Raw genomic sequence first — 13,029 nt, 5'->3', positions numbered from 1 at the left:
CAGATTCCATGACGTATGAGTTGAATGTAATAAACAATTATACTAAGCACCGATAGACTAGCTATGAGTGGTGATGCCTTCTTCGGGGAATGGCAAAGGTTCATGTAACACTCATGAGATTAGACTGTCTGGCATGCTGGGTATGGTTCTCGTTATATCGACTAGTCTTCAAATCTATACTTCCAATATAGGGATATGGAGGGGGTTCAATTCCCACGTACGCTAGCATGTTTCGGTTCACTTTAGCCGGTGATTCCACCTCTTTTCGGTGTGGAGGAGACAATGGATTTCATGATACTCACATGATCTATGTCGGTTAAAGTTAATGTTCCCTAGTAAGGAATGAGGACATCCTCAAATAATGCACATAATGAAATGAATGATGCCAAAGGTTTTAGCATAGGATAATCAAGATGTGAGCTAGACTTAATTAATGACACTAGGTTATTCTTGGTCATTGCACAGCGAACCCGATGAGAGTCTTAAAATACATCCTAGGTATGACTGCGGTTTGCACTAGTATATGAAATAATGATAATGAAGTACATATGAATACATGAAGCAGACTCTGTGTTTGCAAAAAAAAAGCTCCCTAGTTGAGGTCCAATATGTTGAGCCCTCATTTTTGGAAGTCGTAATGTCATATACATGATTCCAAGGTCTCATGTCATATGAAAGAATGATATGAACTATGTGATGTGATATGTGTAATATGTTATGTGGTGTTTCCAAAATGATAAGTATGATGATGAATGTCACTCTCATGGAATGACTTTGCTAATCTGAATTTGGAAAGTTGTCACGACCCAACCCGATAGGCCGTGATTAGTGCCCGTTTTGGACACCCACATACAAACCTGCTAAGTATGACCAACTGAAACTAAGACAATATGGAATTTAATCAAATCAAGCCAACCCCAACGTCATATATATATATATAGCTCTATCGCACGATCTAGAATAAGAAGAAAGAATGACATCCTAAATGTCCTGTAGCTTCCTGTTTATAGATGTGGTGCACAACACACCGATAAACAAGACTCTACTAGACACGGTCTGTAGACACTTCCGAGGAAGAACCGCTCTGATACCACTCTTTGTCACGACCCAACCCGATAGGCCGTGATTAGTGCCCGTTTTGGACACCCACATACAAACCTGCTAAGTATGACCAACTGAAACTAAGACAATATGGAATTTAATCAAATCAAGCCAACCCCAACGTCATATATATATATAAGAGGACCTGTCTCATAAGGAGTCATAACCATTCAACCATAACAGCATACGCGAGCCGACAAGGCCGCCACTATTCAAAGCATAATGATGTACGCAGCCGACAAGGCTGCCCCTGTACAAGCGGACATCCCAAACAAACCATGTCCAGACCATTATCCAAAACATATATATACAACCCACATAATGTCCACAGACCTCTAAGAGTACATTAGTGAAACTCGACGGGACAGGGCCCCGCCATACCCATAGACGAGCAAAAGACTACACAAAAGTTATGTACCAAAACGACTGGGCTCTGGAACAGTGGAGCTCTCCCAATCAGCAGAGTAGATATCCTAGGCGGGAGGATCACCGAATTGCACGTCTACACCTGCAGGCATGAAACGCAGCCCCCCGAGGAAAGGGGGGTCAGTACGGACAATGTACTGAGTATGTAAAGCATAAGGTAAAGATGACAGGATACCAATGTGGCAAGTCGAAACAAAATATCGCTACACATATACTTTTTAAGTGAAAATCATGCATATATTTAACATTTAAGGTGCCCAGCTTCCCTAGTAAGGGGCTCGGCAAAATAATCATCACGTCATCCCGTCATCATCACCATCATAACCATCCTCATCACCAATCATATATATAATATACATACCCGGCCCTCTAGTGAGGAACTCGATGACATATGCAAGAAACTCCGCACGAACATTACCCGGCTCGGGACTCGGTGAAATGATAAATGACTCTATGCACGAGCAGAATATTATGAGCAACCATATGCAATTAAAATCATTTCTTATAACTCAATAGAACAATCAACGTGAACCAGCAAGGAGTATTACCAAAGATTAATGTTTTATCAAGATTATGAACCTTTAATACGATATGGAAACGTAAAATTTTAATGACTCTAAGAAGCATTACCATAGATATTAGAGATCATCATAGCCTTAGACATAACCGATATATAGAGGAATAATTGTGGAAGCAAGAATATACATCACCTAGACGCTTTAGAGGTAAGTATCAAATCTGTCCGTTATTCGCTTATTTTTAAAAGTCATGCCAAGCAAAGAAAGAAGGGACAGCGTTACATACCGTATAATTGAGCCGCACGTCCAATATTTACTGCTCAAGCTATTAATCTATAACAAGCAACAATCGTGCCGCAATTAGATAAACATCGTGCTTTACTTTCTTGTAAGCTAGCTAATAATCTAACGAAAATTCGGCAGCACCTCCCCTATTTTCCTTACTTCGTCCCAACCCGACAATAATCCAAATTATCCACAGTAATAACAATAACACATATAACCCAAAGAATCATATAAACAGCCCAAGCACCAACATGACACCACTAATAATCCGATTATGGTTTCCATTCATACTTAGCACATTCAATAACTAAAACAAACTTCCTAAGCTACTGGTCACGCCCCCTTCTTAAAATTAATGGATAATTAACAAGGGTATTCTAAAGAATTAACACACCAAACAAGGAGATTACTAACCAAATTATTTGCAGCTGCTGGCCAAGAGTTGCAGGGTTGGTTTCTCCATTTCCATGGCTGCCTAAGACAAGTGGTGAAGAAGAAGATGATATGCAGCAATGCATTTCACCACTTTATATAGCATGGAGTGGATTTCTCCACCTCATTTAATAGTATGAAGTGGAGGCAGCCCCCCTCTACACCTGTCCACTAAGGCCAGCCCACAATCTGATCCCTTTTTAATTTTTGCCTTGAGTGGTGGGGCCCATTGGATTAAATCAATCCAAATTAGCCACTAATTAATCCCTCACTTAAAGTTAATGGCACTTACATTAACCAACTCATACTTAATATCACATTTGGAAATAACATCCTTGCCTAATATTTCTTTACGTCTTCTAGATCACGATGCGCACTACGTATAAAAAAAAATACGAGGCATAACAAAAGTCCACTGACTTTACTTTCCATAATTATTATCGTTTGGAGAGAGCTCTTATTAATGATGTATGTCCTTAGTTCATGCTTGCATATACCCATACTTAGTACATGTGTGTACTAATACCATACAACTCAATACTTTTAGGTGCAAGCACAGGAAGACGCTAGAGCTTACGATATGACGCTGCAGCTATCCGTACATGGAGTATGTTCCACTAGCGTTTCATTCTCAATTATTTTCAGACATTGTATTGGTGCCATTCTTTGAACTTTACATTCTATGCAGATAGGAATTTTTATTCCATTCGGTATCTTGGTATTAGATGGTTGTTGTGAACGATTATGAACTGATGTAGATAAATCTTATATGAGTATAGCGTATCCTACTATGAAGTCTATGTATACTTGAAGTAACTAAAAGTTTCAAATTTTCCGCTAAAATTAACTTAGATGATGTAATGATGACGTATGTAGGCTTGTCCTCGACCTTTGAGTGGTCAATGACGCTGGTCTCGTTTAGGGTCTAGACTCCGGTCGTGACATGGACCAAACCAAAGAATGTCATACAAGGCTTCCTAAACTACATTAATATAGAAAAGTAGAGGAGATAAGCATTCTTACCAAATTTTCACCTTTGATCATCATTGAACAATACACTTTGTCTATCAACAACTTAAATATAGGGCGGTAGCTAAATGTACTTTAAAAATAGAAGAAACCATATACAAGTCTCTACAATATAATACCATAACATAATACAAGGCATCACACAAATACTAGATGCTAGAGATTTATCAATCACTTGCTTACATTCTTTACTGTGATTACCATGATTAGCCTTAATAATATGCCAATAAATCAACCTAGAGCAGTATCTAAAGACATAACTATCAAGAGTAAATCATCCTTCCTCTAACCTAGAATTAAGATCACATAATCTTCATTACACAATCCAAATTGTAGAGTAGAAGAACCTAGATAAATTCATGCCAAGACTCCTTTTATTTGATCATTAAGAATTCATACCCACAACTCATTAATATCATCAATATAAGGTAGTAGTTAAGGACAACATAATCTACACGAAATCCAACTACAATTTTCCATAACCTCTTGATCATAGTGAGCATGCTACTTTAGACATCAATGGAAAATAGAAGAATCATAGTCTAATAGACATTGATCCACCTGAATCACTTATTGTTTACAATTCATCCATAATATATCCAAGTAAGACAGTAGAGACAACCTTCCCCATAAAAGCGAAGTCCACATTAAATCATTAAAAGGCCAATCTTACAATGAATCATGCAAATCTAAGCTAAGCATGTTCAAATCTTCATTAATTTATCCACATAGATCCTTCATCATAAATTCAACATCAATCAATTCAAATAACAGTAGTTATAAGAAATTCAATGTAAGAGAATCATAATTCAACCATTAGCAACATATGATCACAAAGCCCAAGCAAGGACTAAATCGATTTGGGGAGGGAATATGGGTTCATCATGCAATTGTATTAAAATCATGTTAAAACCAATACATTAACATCAATTTATCATGATTTAATCATTAAAAATGATTTTACAAAGAACCCATGGATAGATTGAAGAAGATGAGAGTTTATTATATTTTCTCTTTGAAAACTCTAAGATTAACTCTCTAGATGGAAGGATAAGTAGAGATGAAGGATAAACATACCTTTATATACATGGAAACATCTAAAACTTAGTGAATAACCCATGAGAATTCAATCTACAATCTGTTTTTGAGCTTCAACAACAATAGAGGTTTTTAGAAAGAATTGGTTTTGGAGGTAAGGTTTAATTTGAGTGAATGGGATTGGGAATCGGTTGGTAACGTTTTAGATTACTTAAATGCACCCAAAAATATGTAAATAAGTGACATAGATTCAGATTAGTACTTGGGGTGAATTTTCCATTCACCCCTTAATAGAACAGTTAGCAAGCCACAAGTTGCAGGACACCATCAACGGTACCATCAACGGACAGTAGGTGAATCGACGGGCCGTCTGTGGCTTCCATCGATTTGTAGTTGGTCTGGTCTTTATTTGACTATTTCCCAACCTATGTTTCAATCTGAGAAACTCCACCAACGGTCCGTTGGTCATCCAATAGGGCGTCGTTTGGCTTGTAGAATGACACTGCCAAGGCAGTGTCTTGACAGCCTTGGTCCTTCTTGTAGGACCTTTTGCGGGCCACTTTAAACGTCGTACCGTGATGTTTCAAATGTAAATATAAACATTTACAAGTTGATGATCTCACACATCAGTTTCACCCAAAAAAAATAAACGCAACTTGTCCAAACATGCTAGGCTCCATCATGACACACTTCAGCGTCTTAAGGGCTAACTTTTGAACGTCTTGGACATTCTTGGACGTTTGACCTCCAAATTTTGTTATATTATATATACTGTCAATAAAAATCATTGTAAATAATTTTAATAATTCATAACCTCATGAAATAAAATATATATAAGCACACATAGTACATGAGGCACATAGGTGACTAGTCGTCGAATGTCTTGATCTTCCCTTAATGTTTGACTTGCAAATTATCTCAAACTTTACATACTGCCTATAAACAATATTATAATCATTTTCGGACATTATAACCTTTAGAGGAACATGTTATGATCTAGATGCCCTAACTCATTTTGGGGGTCTTACAATATCCCCAACATGGGAAACATTCGTCCTCGTATGATACTTAGAATACTATAATCACAACAAGCACTTTAGAAAAGTTCATAAAATTTATAACATCATTAAATCATTTTAGCACTCAATTTACACAAGAAAGGAAAAATTCCATTCACTCTTTAATGCATCAAACACAAAGGCTCTTACAATGTCCATATGAGGAACATATTCTCCTAATCATAACATGGTCATTACACTTCTATTTATTAAGAGATAATTTTGTAGCTATTCTTTAAGTCACACTTAGGCAGATTTCAACAACACTCAAGAAACAATGAGGCACTCATACTTCAATACACATAGACATGAGTCAATTGAATCAACAATGATCGTTATTCATTAGACCTAGTTCCATGAAGGTTATTTTAAACCATATGATGCTTAGTGGTGTCCATGGAGGAATGTCTTCTCCTTAACACATGATTTCACACCTAAGCAAAGTCCAAGGTCAATTCCCTCTTAAAATGGGAAATTCACAACTTTTAAATCAAGGCATGCTCATGTCTTCTTGCTAGTGAATTCTAAATTATAGATCAAACCAAGTACATCACAACAAATAGGAAGTCATATCTCAAAAATTTCAATTCTAACATAGTACTCACCTTCAAAGAAAGCATCATTTGGGAAAAACAATACAAGTCATAGGCACACACATGAATACTTAGCTACACATGTTTTCATCTTTTAAGAGTGACTCTACAATCATGCCTCCCAAACAATATAAGTCACAAAATCTTGAAGAGACTCACCACTTATTTTTTAAAGACACTCAATTTTCCATTGTAAGGCTAAACGTTAAACTTCACACGTGATTACTACCATGTTTCTTATCTTATCTCATAAAGTCAAATGCACAACTAGCATATCAAAACACAAATCAACATGAGAAAACATTGATATTTATTAAAATTTTCCTTTCATTAAATTTGGAACATTCATGATATCCTCAAGATAATATCAATCAATACACCCCAACTATATAAAAGTCATGCAATTCATACTTTATGCAAAACTCTTATTCTTGAAAAATTTTACTAAGAATTCATTCCTTTGTAGTTCAAGACAAAATAGAAGATCTAAGTAGAATATATTTACAACCTTACTAGTACATTACCATCCCCCACATAGGGTAAACCCAATTAACAGGAACTAAACCCAAACTTAAGGTAACTTCTACTTCAATCAAACGCACATCATCAGCCTACAAAGATAAGAGTAGTACCCTCAATCCTACGGAAACATCAATTCCACAACATCAATGGACTCACAACACAATAAGAAGTTAGAAACAATTCTACAACACATCATGCCATAAGACTCTCATTCTTTATTCCAAATAGCAAATCTCCTTTTTATATTCATTATCATGATCATATGAATCAATTCTATACACACTTCAACAACTTCCAATCAAAGAATAATTTAGTTGATTTGCCAAAAATCTTACAGTAATTGCCCTAGCATTACAGTTAACATGCTTCAAAATTCCAAAAATGCAACATTTAGGTAATTGATTGAAAAGGCATAACAATATGAGATAGAAGACTACCAAGAAAAGCATACTATCACCACTCCTAAGATCAAGTCTATAAAAAGGACTCCAATCCATACTTGGCAACTTATAAAGAACCACATATATACAAAGGGAATCTTTGAACACTTTTAAGCACATATTCTTAGGTAGCATGATTCTATAGGTAGTCACTAAGCATTTATAGTTCAAATCATATCATACGGCTACCATAATTCAAAACCATATGGTAACTCATTACTCCAAAAGAAACTCATGTCAACCATCACTTCTAACATGGTTTACCTATATCATGACATACATGTGTCAATATGACATGCTCTTCCACACAAAAATCATATATAGCCATAATTGAAATCACATCATCAAAACATACCAAAATTTACATTCACACATACTCATTCAAACCATAAAACCAAGATAAAAATTTAAACTCACGTTTTCTCCCTCAAACATAAAGAACAATATCATCCAAGCAATCACATCTAAAAGACCATCGAAAAATAAAACATAAGAGAGAAATCTTATAGAGTTATGTTCTGTGGCACAATATGAGAATGATGAAGAAGGGAAACTCTATCGTCCTATAGCCTGTCGTACCATTTGATATGTCACAACTCACCACCAATGATACAAGACTCTACTAGACGTGAAAATATGAGACTTCTTGGATCCTAAACAACTTTAAAAAACCTCACGCTCTGATACCACGTTTGTCCCATCTGGGGGAGCACCCCTTAAAGTTACATGGCGTACTTGACTTCTCGGAGGTCTTATACAAGCCCCTAGTTATCATTTATACCATTGTCATAGTAAAGTTCATGGAAAATTTAAAACCTTTCATAGCACATCATATTCTATAAATAACACTTCATATATATATATATAAAGTATAAGTTATAATACATATTTAGTATAAAAATTATAAGTTAGAATACATTTTAGACTCTAAGTCTCTTTGCATTATTAGACTCAACAACATCAGAATACATTAGGGACACAACCCATAAAACATAAGGCATAAATAACTATACAACATTTAATAAACTTTAAAGTAAGACGTGAGTAGGGAATCTTTGGAACTTATGGACCCCTTTCCTTGAGCATAAGAATCATGTATTAAGCTCCTCAATCATAGAAGCATCGATAACCTACACTTTTTGTAAAAAGTAGAGAAGAATGGGAATACTAAAAGAATTCACTATGTATGGAAATGATGCAAAAACATGCATCTAAAAGGGACATTTTCTTGAATCATACTTCATGCCTTTTTTGAGTAAATCTTCATAAAACCTTTAGAGAATTACATTTATATCATTCACATACTTTATATAGACATATTTAAATTCCAAATATCACATAATCTCATATATATAATTTATGACATTTTCAAGACGCATTATAGTGAGCTAATTTCCTTAGCAATTACCATTTTTTTCTTTTATTCATTAACCTTCCAAGTAACACTGTAGTGATATTTGGTACAATGCATCACCCTTAGGGAAAAAAATAAATAGTACATACAACCTACATAAGCCAACACATATCATTATATAAGCAAAATGCATGATAGACACATTTAAGTCAAAACATTAGGAAAATCACAGTAAGCTACACGAATTCACACATATGACAACTTCACTTCACATACATCATTACTAGACCTTGTTAATGACCCAATATTAGTATACTAGTTAAATGAACATATGAAGACCTATAACTCAATATGTTCATAGTAAACCCTCCATGAGACCAAAACCTTGGCATTCAATTAATACCTCAACCTAACACATAAGGAAAACACCATTCACATCAACAATCTTTTTCATATAGTCATTAAGACTCACATAGCGTATATAGGAATAAGACCATATCACATAGACTCAAATCATGCACATTTTGATGAAAAATATACAAATACTACCATCCCATGCATAACGACATACTCATAATAATACAATTAAGGTTACCTTCCCAGGACTTCCTAAAGAACTACCTGTGTAGTGTCTAGATGGGGTTCATTACTTCCACCTATCTTAAGTAACATCCCTTAAGTTCTCCTAGTTAAGATCCTATTTATTTACTTCCATTGTCCATTATACTTTAGGGAAACTATAGCCTTTACCGACACTAAGACCATGGGTGCTAAACATGGAATATAGAGTTGTCCGTCATACCAAAATAGGGCATCTTACTTTCCAAGGTAAGGCATTAATATCATACTCTCATATAAGGCGATATCACTTGCTAGATCCTATGTGGGAAGCATTGTTTATGGAAGTTTGGGAAATCATTTAAACATCTCTATACATCCTTTTGGGTTATAAGGCTATCCACCCTGTGAGGACCGTAGGGTAACCTTTATCCCTCCCTCTTTAGAAAGGTGCAACCCCCTCATCTACAAGCTCACTAGGTGCTAAGCTAAGTTCCCTTTATTGAAAATTCATTATTACATTACCTTATAAAATATAGTCTTAGTAAATTCAACCCCACATATGCTTAGCTCATATGTCATTGAAGAAAGTGTATCAACCTAAATCATGTGAGAAGATCCTTTCACATAAACATAGCATAAGTATTAACACCATATAGTTTAAGATACACTTGAGCACACCTTTCAAGGATCCTCTATTGACTTGGTTATCATTCATGTGTGAGTGTATATAGATATGTGTGAGTAAACCTTTCACCTAACAAATAATGTCCACACATGTACATATATTAATGCATAAGTCTATATGTGTACATATATGAGCAATCCTTTCATATAAACTATCTAAGACACTATGCACATTCATACTTTATCTAATCATATACTTAACATCATAGCATATAAGTCATATTCATAACATGTTCATCCAATGCTATGCATGTCCTTAAACGACTAACCGAGGATCTATCCCGTCAAGGTGCACATGTGCGATGCATATTCAAAGTTCCATACCCTTGCCTATGCTAGTATATGTATCAAGTCATCCTAGTGAATGACACATTACACAACATCATAGAATGGTTAACATAGCATAAGACTCATTTATTTAAGACTTACAACATTCATACAATAAGCTTTAGTCTTTATGTAATTATCTTAGATTTACATCAAATATATCATTATAAGACCTCATCATAGGCAGAAATTATATATTACTTTAACATAACAATTAACATGCTCATAACAATAGTAACATCACCTAGATTCACAAATAGAGAAGAAGAGTTTGCACAAGTTACACATAAGGTGATCATCATAACAACTCCTTCATTTAATCATCAATTTGCATTCAATGCTCTGGTGAACACATATATATTGACAATAAATTAAAAAAATATCACAATAAGTGGACCATATTACATAATGCCATACAAGTCTTCATCAACAACATTAATATAGAAAAGTAGAGAGTTACAAATCACTTGCTAACATTTTTTACTGTGACTACTCTAATTAGCCTTTATAATACGCCAATAAACCAACCTAGGTCAGTTTCTAAAGACATAATGATTAAGAATAAATCATGCTTCATCTACCCTAGAATTAATATCACATAATGTTCATTATAGTATTAAAATTGTAGGCTAGAACAACCTAGATCAATTCATGCCATGACTCCTTTTATTTGATCATCAAGAATTCATACCCAAACCTCATTCATATAATAAATATAAGGTAGTAATTAAGGACAACATAATCTACACAAAAACCTACTACCATTTTCCATAACCTCTAGATCACAGTGAACATTCTACTTTAGAAATGAATGGAAAATAGAGAATCATACGCTAATCGACATTGATACACCTGAATCACTTATTTAATATTCACCCATAATATCCAAGTAAAACAGTAGAAATAACCATCCCTACACAATTGAAGTCCACATTAAATCATTAAAAGGCCAATGTTACAGTGTCATGGAAAACTTTTTTAGAAAGAACCCATGGATAGATTGAAGAAGAAGAGATTTTGTCATATTTTTTCTTTGAAAACTTTGAGATTAACTCTCTAGATGCAGATAACACGAGACGAAGAATTGACATAACTTTATCTACATTAAATCCTCTAAAAATTTATGAAGAAACTATGAAAATCCAATCTAAAATCTGGTCATGAGCTTCAACAACAATGGAGGTTTCTAGAGAGAATTGGTTTTGGAGGGAAGGTTCAATTTGAGTGAATGGGATTGCGACTCTGTTGGTCACGTTTTACATTACCTTTATTCACCCATAAAAATGTAAGTAATTCAATAAGAGTTCAGTTAAGGAGGTGGTGTGCATTTCCCATTCACCCCTTAATAAAACAGTGTGCAAGGCACCAGTTGCAGGCCACCATCGATGGGACCATCGATGGACAGTAGGTCGATCGACGGGCCGTCTGTGGCTTTTTTCTATTGTTCCTTGACCTAGTAGTTAATTGATCCTTGCCCAATCTAAGTTTCCATCGACGAGACTCCACAAATAGGCTGTTGTTCAACCAATTGGGCGTCATTTGGTTCGTCGATTAACGCTGCCAAGGTAATGTATCGACTACCTTGGGTCCCTCTTGTGGTCCCTTTAGCGGGGCCCTTTAGACGTTGTACCAAGACGTTTCCAATGTAAAAACAAACCTTAATCAATTTTAGACTTCCCACATCAGTGTCACTCAAAACAAATACACGCAACTCATCCAAACAAGCTAGGCCCCATCAAGACACACTTGAGCGTCTTAAGGGCTAACTTTGGAACGTCTTTGACGTTCGACCTCCAAAATTCACTAAACTCCATATAATATCTATAAAAATCATTATAACTCATTTTAAGACTTCATAATCTCATTACATAAAATATTTATGCATGCAAAGATATATAAGGCACATAGGTGACTAGGCGTTAAACGTCTTTATCGTCCCTTAACGTTTGACTTCCAAATTACCTAAAACTTTACACACTAACTCTACACCATATTTTAATTCATTATATGACCTTATAAACTTAAGTTGAACAGGTTAGGCTCTATACCCCCAACTCATTTTGTGTATCTTACAATATTCTAGTGTTTAGTCTCCAGCTATGGCAAAGTTGTTATCAAAGAATAGGTTATGAAAGTTGTATTAGGAATAAAAAAGTCTCATATATCCCTGTCTATTAGAGTGTTTTTCATTTATCTGAGTCGCGAAACATCTATGGGCGAGGCTATAGGACGATAGAGTTTCACTTTTTCATCAATATTGCATCGTGCCTATAGAGTTGAGATTATAAGAGTCTATTCCTAATCTCTTATCTTGTGTTTATAAGAGTATGAATGCAAGAAGAATGGCTTCTAGATTGGAAGAAGGAGAGAAAGAGGATGTTCCTAAAAGTGGATTAGCTCTATAGGGTGTCCATGTTTCTCAAGATGCTCAAGTGCCTCCCCAAGGTGGTTATATATCTATTTGAGGTGAGGTTAATGAATTTTCGGTGCTTCCCCTGGGCATGACTAATCAAGAAATTACAGAGTCTTTATTTGCTTTAGCCCTAGCCATGATTGTACATGTTAATAGGTGTACTGAACCTAGAGTTAATGCTATGGAGAGTACCATGACCTCTACATTTAGAGACTTTGAGAGGATGAATCCTTCTATCTTTCTTGTCT

At 35.2% G+C, this 13,029-nt stretch overlaps 1 long non-coding RNA gene across 1 annotated transcript; it reads right to left on the bottom strand.

Annotated features, from left to right (window-relative positions):
* Positions 1 to 1,197: 1,197 nt before the first annotated feature.
* LOC138349035 (uncharacterized) lies at positions 1,198 to 2,834 on the bottom strand. The gene is made up of 3 exons (XR_011221564.1): positions 2,745 to 2,834; positions 2,332 to 2,378; positions 1,198 to 1,609 (listed from the first exon to the last, which is right to left on the bottom strand). It is a non-coding gene; the product is annotated as an uncharacterized lncRNA (long non-coding RNA).
* Positions 2,835 to 13,029: the final 10,195 nt, after the last annotated feature.

Source organism: Solanum lycopersicum, chromosome 6, assembly GCF_036512215.1.
Source record: "Solanum lycopersicum chromosome 6, SLM_r2.1".
NCBI classification, from domain to species: domain Eukaryota; kingdom Viridiplantae; phylum Streptophyta; class Magnoliopsida; order Solanales; family Solanaceae; genus Solanum; species Solanum lycopersicum.
Note: the sequence above shows the minus strand (reverse complement) of the source record. Positions and strands in the feature narration are given on the sequence as shown.